Source organism: Oryzias melastigma, linkage group LG9 (assembly GCF_002922805.2).
Source record: "Oryzias melastigma strain HK-1 linkage group LG9, ASM292280v2, whole genome shotgun sequence".
Taxonomy (NCBI): domain Eukaryota; kingdom Metazoa; phylum Chordata; class Actinopteri; order Beloniformes; family Adrianichthyidae; genus Oryzias; species Oryzias melastigma.
This window is the reverse complement of record NC_050520.1, coordinates 17,056,541-17,064,783: the sequence shown is the minus strand read 5'-3', so window position 1 is coordinate 17,064,783 and position 8,243 is coordinate 17,056,541.

Sequence of the window (8,243 nt, the reverse complement as noted above, 5' to 3'; positions counted from 1 at the left end):
TTTAAAGAAACACTAAACATTTAGATTGTTTCTGATTGAGTGTTCTGGTCTTCCATTTCTCCTTCATGTTTTGCTTCAGGGACGAAAAATATGACAAACTCAGGAGTCCAAGAAACCAGATTTATTAACTCTTTCACTTTGAGGACCCTCAGAAGCCAGAAATGTATCCAATGCAGGGATGCTAATGAGACAGGAGAGGGTTAATGATAGGAAGTGACCTGAAGCAAAGGGTGCATAAAACAGAACAAAGGCTTATGAGGATGAGGAGAGCAAACTGCTGGAAGGGAGAGGAGCAGAGCGGAGTGGACTCCTCTGTAGAGCAAGAGGAAGGTGTGGCTCCAGACAAAAAAAAGGTAATGAGTATAAAGAAGCTGATGGGGGCGTGGTCAAACTCGGTTTCCTGGGGCTTAGTCCCAAACTCTGGTTTCCACAATCCAAATAATAATCATCAGAGGTATCTGGGAAAAGTTCAGAAAAGTCAGAGGTGCAGGGACTTATGAGGCTTTGAGTAAAAATGAAGCATAGGAGCAGACAAAGACAGCAGCTGGTAGCACGAGGTCTATTTTTTTTATTAGTTTATTTCACAGGGACAGTGCACATCAAAAGCATCGCTGTGATCCGCCAGAATTAGCCCAAAAGCTATTTTTCATCTGTAGTCCCTGGACAGGTGTTAACAATTGTTAACCTAAAAACTTAAAAACATCAATTAAATACACTCTAAAAAATATAAACATACATTAAAAATATATGTCAGAAAATCAGTTAAATACATATAAAATTCATATATTAATAATAAAATGCACACTGAGAAACATAAAACTAATATAGAAGACACAAAGGTGGCAATGAATGAACAGGGAAGGGCAAACGATCAATAACATTTAATGTAGACATGTTGGTTGTGATATAAACCAGTTTTTTAAGTGCTTTTTAAACAGTGTATGTGGTGAGTTCTCTAATAACTCTTGTGCTGCTGGTACTGAGAAGGTGCTCTGACAAAAAGCCACTACTCTGCAGAGAAACTATAGTCCTTTCACACCAACCCTCGTGTCACTCTTTGGAAGATGGATCTTCTTTTAATAAACTATAGCTGAGGCTGGAACACAGGCTGAGCAGGCTGGGTGGAAGTTCGGCTGAGTGGCAGGCAGAACAGGGAGACTGGCTGACTCTCACCATAAACGGAGCAGGCGAGTTAACTGAATGCTTGCAGTGCAGCAATTCAGCAGAGAGTGAAGGGCAGAGGCAGAGGTTTATAGGAGCAGACACAGGTGGAGGCAGTAGGGTAGGAATACCATGACATTCTCACTCAGTAACTTTTTTATCACAGATGTGATTTAGCTTTAAGTCTAATTACTGTGTTTTATGGTGAAGGAAATGATGCTGCTTTTCCTCTGTTTTTAGAAAAATAGTTTACATCTTTATTTGATTCCACTTGTAACAAAGTGCCATTTGTTACTTTGTGTTACCTTCTGTCTTTCTGTTGTGTGCTTATGGTCTGCTCCTTTATTTTCCTTACAGGCTTAATTGGACAAATGTTTGTTAAACTGCTTGGCAGCCATTTTGAATGTGCAGCTTCAACCATTTTGGGTGAGAGGGGTGTTGATGTTGACCCCCTCCATTCCTTGTGCAGTGGTTTGGACCAATTAGTCACAGGCCATATAAGCAGAACTGTTTGCTCAGTGCAAGAGGTTGAGTTGGAGGTGTTGTCATGAGCCTGGTGAAAAATAAACCCCTTCTACCTCCAAAAAGATTGTGTCTGGTCACTTTAGCACAACCGCTTTGTGCCACTATGTTACAAATGGTGTCAGAAGTGGGATGCAATTTGTGCTAAGTGACAATCATGATGACCAGAGGAGCAAAGAAGCCAGGCCAGGAGAGTGTGCCAGATGATGGTCTGGGACTTTCAGATGACTGAGGGGCCAAGGCAGCCATAAGCCCAGCAGACAGACTGGAAGAGCTGGCTGAGCTGGTGAAAAACCTGGTCCAGTCTCAAGCAACCAGAGACCAGAAGCTGGAAAAGGAATTCTCACGCCAGGAGCAGAGATGGAAAGGCATGCAGCATCAATTTCAGCAGATCCAGCAACAGGTGACTGCAATGCAGGAAGAAGGGCGTGGCCCACAGGAAGGCACAAGCCGCAGAATATCTGATGATTAACACCAGAAGATGATATTGAACACTTTCTCACCACATTTGAAAGAATGGCCCAAGTATGCCGGTGGTCCAGAGAGGAGTGGGCGGTCCGTTTGGTGCCCCTGTTGACTGGAAAAGCCCGGGCTGCTTATGTGCTAATGGACATTTCAGATGCAGAAGACTATGAAAAAGTGAAAGAGGCGATCTTGGCCAAATATGAGATCACAGCTGACACCTATCGACGCCGTTTCAGATCCCTGATGATTGAGCCAGGAGCGACGCCACGGGAGCTCTATGTTCGGCTGAAGGACTTGTTTGGACGATGGGTTAAACCAGAGAAGGCGACGGTGAAAGAAATTTCCGAGCAGATAATTCTGGAACAATTTCTGAGGATGGTGATTCCAGAATTGAAGGTCTGGATCCGTGAACATGATCCAACAACAGCAGAAGAAGCTGCTCGTCTCGCTGAAGTCTTCACCTCAGCCAGAAAAGTAACCAGAAGTGTCAACTTTGGCAGAGAAACCCATGATGCCCAGTCACATAAGTCCTTTGGGGGTGAGCAGGGGTCTGGTCAAATTCAGAATAGATATGTTTACAGTAGAAACCTGTCTCAGACTGTAAAAAAAACTCATTTAAAAAGCACAAAAGAGTTTAGATGTTTTCACTGTAATGCTATGGGCCACACTCAGCAATTTTGTCCTCTTCTAAAGACTAAACCTTCTCTTCTGTGTTCCGTTCCACGACCAGCAGGTGACCAGGCCTTCAACATAGCTGAACTTAGAGGCTGTACGGTGCCGGTGCTAGTTAATGGTAAACGTGGTGAAGCTTTGCTAGACTTGGGATGTTTTCAGTCTCTGGTACACACCAGTATGATTTCACAAGAAAAACAAAATGGAAATGTAGCCACCATAAGCTGTATACATGGTCATGAACAGATATATCCCACAGCTGAAGTTTATTTAACTGTAGGAGGTCAAACTTACTTGACATCAGTTGCCGTGGTTCCAACATTACCATTTTCTGTTATTTTGGGCAATGATATCCTCACAATCTATGACCTTATGCACCACCCAACCACCCAGAATTCAAGTGTTTTCAATGTTGCAGAAAATGTAAAATCCTGTCATGTGGTTACAAGACCACAAAGTGCAAAAATGCTGGAGGAGTTGCCTTTCTATAATGATGACGAGTGGGAACAAAGTACTGTTAAAATAAAGAAAACCAAGATGCAGAAACGGGGAGAAAAGTTGAATGGCTTAAGGGGAAAATGTGAGTTAAATCTTCCTAAGCCTGACGTTTCTCTTGATTTTGAAGTTCCCAATGACGTAGGAACCTTGCAAAGAGAAGATCCTACTTTGAAGCTATGGTTTGAAAAAGTAACTGAAATTGATGGTGTAAAAACAGAGTTGCTTGTCTTGATGATTCTGTTTATATCATTAAAAATGGTATTTTGTACCAGAAACGAGGCAAAAAGGATGCACTTGCTCTTCCCATGATGTTCAGAAAGAAAGTCATGGAGCTTGGTCACACTGTTCCCTGGGCAGGTCATATGGCCTTCCATAAAACTTTAAGTAGGATCGCCAACCATTTTGTTTGGCCAGGAATGTACACTTAACTCTCTGATTTTTGCAGCTCTTGTGAAACATGCCAGATGACATCACTGAAAGGAGTAGATCGTGTGCACCTCCAAAACATGCCGATCATTGCGACCCCCTTTGAAAGGATTGGCATGGATATTGTGGGCCCCTTAGAGAAGAGCTCCTCAGGTAACTGTTACATCTTAGTTATCTGTGACTATGCCACACGATATCCAGAGGCTTTTCCTCTCAGGTCCATTAAATCCAGAAATGTTGCAAACTGTCTTTTGCAGTTATTTTCTAGGGTTAGTATTGTAAAAGAGGTACTCACTGATTGTGGAACAAACTTTCTTTCTAAGCTATTGCAGGATGTTTATAAGTTGCTAGGGGTTAGAGGAATTAAGACCACCCCATATCACCCCCAAACGGACGGGCTGGTGGAGAGATGCAATAAGACTTTAAAAAGTATCCTACGAAAGTTTGTTTCCAACACAGGTGCCGACTGGGACCAGTGGCTGCCTTATCTTCTGTTTGCTTATCGTGAAGCCCCACAGGCATCCACAGGCTTTTCTCCTTTCGAGCTGCTGTATGGTCGCCAGGTCAGAGGTCCTTTGGATCTCCTGAAGGACTACTGGGAGAACCCCAAGCCACAAGGAGAAAATGTTGTGTCATATGTGGTGAAAATGAGAGAGCGACTTGAGGAAATGGCGGCTTTTGTGCAGGACAACATGAAAGCAGCCCAGAAACACCAGAGGACCTGGTACGATAAGAAGGCGTGGGACAGAACCTTCACTCCAGGCCAAAAGGTGGTGCTGTTGCTCCCAACCAGTGAAAACAAACTGCTGACAAAGTGGCATGGACCTTATGAGATCACCAGGAAAGTGAGTAATGTGACCTATGAACTGTTCATGCCTGAAAGACACAAAAAGCATCAGATCTTCCATGTCAATCTTTTGAAAGAGTTTCACAGCAGCCAAGGGACTGTTTCACAGCAGTTGTTTGTTCGTTCAGTACAAGATGAGGAGGTGACAGAGAAGTTCTTCCCTACCAGCACCACCATTGCTCCTTCAGTTAACCTCTCTCATCTCTCTGTTCGTAAACAGGAAGCAATCAAACCTCTCTTAGACCCACAACTGTTTCGGGGAAGTCCAGGCTTCACATCACTGGTCCAGCATAAGATTCGGCTGAAGGAGGATGTCCCTACTCGACAGAAAACTTATCGGATCCCTGAGCGGTTGGTGCCAGTGTTGCAACAAGAAATTAAGTTGATGCTGTCAATGGGCATTATTGAAGTTTCCAGCAGTGAGTGGTGTAGCCCTATTGTGCTTGTGCCAAAGAAAGATGGCTCACTAAGATTTTGTATTGACTTTCGTTACCTGAACTCAATTTCCAGTTTTGATCCATATCCCATGCCAAGAGTTGATGAACTTCTGGAGAGAGTGGGTGCAGCAAAATACATCACCACACTCGATTTGACCAAAGGATACTGGCAAGTGGCCTTAGCTCCAGAGGCAAAGGAGTTGACTGCATTCAGGACACCATTTGGTATGTACCAATTTAAGGTGATGCCATTCGGCCTTCAAGGAGCACCAGCAACCTTTCAGCGGCTTATGGACTATGTTTTGAGGGATGTGACTGATTTTGCTGCTGCATATCTCGATGATGTGGTGGTGTTCAGCAAGTCCTGGTCTGATCATGTATCCCACCTTAAGGATGTTTTGCAGTGCATCCAAGCTGCTGGATTAACCATCAACCCAAATAAGTGTGCTGTGGCTCATCAGGAAGTGGAGTACCTTGGATTTGTCATTGGCTTTGGACAAATAAAGCCGCAGGTGGACAAGATGGATGCCATTTGTTCCTTCCCAGTCCCCACCACAAAGAGGAAGGTGAGAAGCTTCCTGGGCTTGGTGGGCTGGTATCGGAAGTTCATCCCCTGCTTCTCAGAAAGGTCAGTGGTGTTGCATGATCTAATTAAGAAATCCGCCCCAAACAAAGTCTGTTGGACAGATGACTGCGACAAAGCCTTCTGCGACCTAAAGGAAGCAGTTTGCACCCAGCCAGTGCTTCATACACCGGACTTCAGAAAACCATTCATCCTACAGACTGACGCATCAGGAGTCAGCCTTGGAGCAGTTCTTCTTCAGGAGGTGAATGATGAAAGAAGACCTGTGGCGTTCTTGAGCCGGAAGCTGCTGGACAGAGAGCGGAAATATTCCACTGTGGAGAAGGAATGTTTAGCAATGAAGTGGGCCATTGACTCTCTCCGATATTATCTGCTTGGACGCCACTTCATCCTGGAGACGGATCATCGTGCGCTCCAGTGGCTAAACCATATGAGAGATGCCAATACCCGCATTGCAGGATGGTATCTTTCATTGCAACCTTATGACTTTACAGTGCAATATAACCCAGGTTGTTCTAATGTTGTTGCAGATTGTTTGTCCAGGACGGCTGCGGTTTGATGGGTTGTGACCTTGTTGGAGGGGGGGAGGAGTGTAACAAAGTGCCATTTACTTTGTGTTACCTTCTGTCTATCTGTTGTGTGTTCATGGTCTGCTCCCTTATTTTCCTTACAGGCTTAACTGGACAAATGTTTGTTAAACTGCTTGGCAGCCATTTTGAATGTGCAGCTTCAACCATTTTGGGTGAGAGGGGTGTTGATGTTGACCCCCTCCATTCCTTGTGCAGTGGTTTGGACCAATTAGTCACAGGCCATATAAGCAGAACTGTTTGCTCAGTGCAAGAGGTTGAGTTGGAGGTGTTGTCATGAGCCTGGTGAAAAATAAACCCCTTCTACCTCCAAAAAGATTGTGTCTGGTCACTTTAGCACAGCCGCTTTGCGCCACTCTGTTACACCACTTTTTTTGTTTTTGGTTAAATGTAAACATACACCATGATCATCTGTTCTATTCGAATTTTAAATACGGCTTGATGTGTTCTGCCATAATCTCTGAATTGGTCTACTTTTGCCGAATAAAACTTTTCTTTCCTCATCAAGTATCTCCTGCAAAACCATGAGGAAAAACTTGATTTCAAAAGCCCTCCCTTAATTCAAAAACTTTTTTAAGGGTAACCAAACACTAAATCATCAATTTTTGGCTGCTGGTCTCTACAAATGGGGCTTTAAAGGTGCCGTCTGTTGGTCATTGCCAAATTTGTGCTAAATTAAAACCAAATTGTTTAATTCTTGAACATATAGTCAAAAACAGTCTGTTAAATTCAGGTATTACAGTTGAATTTTGTGATTCTCCTGCAGTGGTGAATCTGATCGATAAACAAGGTCGTCCTCCAACCAGAGGCACTGGAGCTGCAGCTCGGTGGGCTCTATCCACAACCGGCTGCTTCTCCAGACCTCCAGGACCCCTTTTTGTTGGGGTTCCCTGCTCAGTTCCCTCAGGTATGCCCAAAATACAGATGTTGCACGGTCTCACTCTGTTTTCCCAGTCACCAGTTTTTAAGATCATTTTTTTTTTAATTTATTGCTTAGCTCTGCATAGCTTGATTCCATGGCTACTAAGCGAGTGTCCACGCTGTTCAGGCTTTCCTGTGATCATGTGGCTTGACAATGCATTCGTCAAGAGTAACTTTGATGGAGGATTTAGCCGATGTAATTTCATCCTGCCAGCTGTTGTTTTCCTCTTGGATCACCTCTTTAACAATGTCGTGGAAAGCTATGTCCGAATTCCCACCCTAATAACAAACAACTGAAAAACTAGTGAGGGACTATCAAGCGCCTGGATTTCAAAAGCAATTTTTTTTTACAGCATGCTCACTACTTTACTTTCATTTTGCTAAACGCTGGATACGATGTAATTGAATTTACAAAGTGAAAATCGAATCAATACAAACATTTCACAACAACTATTTGTGACTGCACTGTGAACTGATGATGAAAATGTGGATAGTTTATTGAAAAATTGCATATGAATACATTTTTTTTTCGCAAAAATTGCTCAATCGTAATATACTATGGTCTATATTCACTAATGTAGTGAGCATTCATGCATGCTAGTTTTTTTGCAAATACATCTGAGAAATTCCTAGTGCTCTCAATTTTGGAATAATAGATTTGGACAGCACCAGAAAATGGTGAAGATACAATACAGTGTTTAGGGAACAAATCTGGGCATAACCTTGAAGTGTGCTTGCATCAACGGCAGTTTTGCTAGCGCCCTCCAGGTTGTTAGCTTATGCTCCTTTTAACCTCAAATTCCAACATTGTTCAAGATGTACTGAAAGGTTTTGGAGTGCTTTAAAAAATAGGAAAATTGGGATACATACCAAACTATGAAGAATTTATATAAAAATAATTGGGACCATATGGCTGGCATGCCTACTCCATCACGCACTCTGTAATAAACTTTTATAAAATCTGAATAAGTGGTTAAATAATGATGAAGAAAATATGAGCATTGAAGATGCTGTGACCATCAGAAATAATTCAAAATATACAGCTCACAAAAATTAAAGGAAGACCTTTTTATTGGTCCTGGCATGAAAAGAATTAAACCTGTCTGATAATTTTCTTGTTGGTT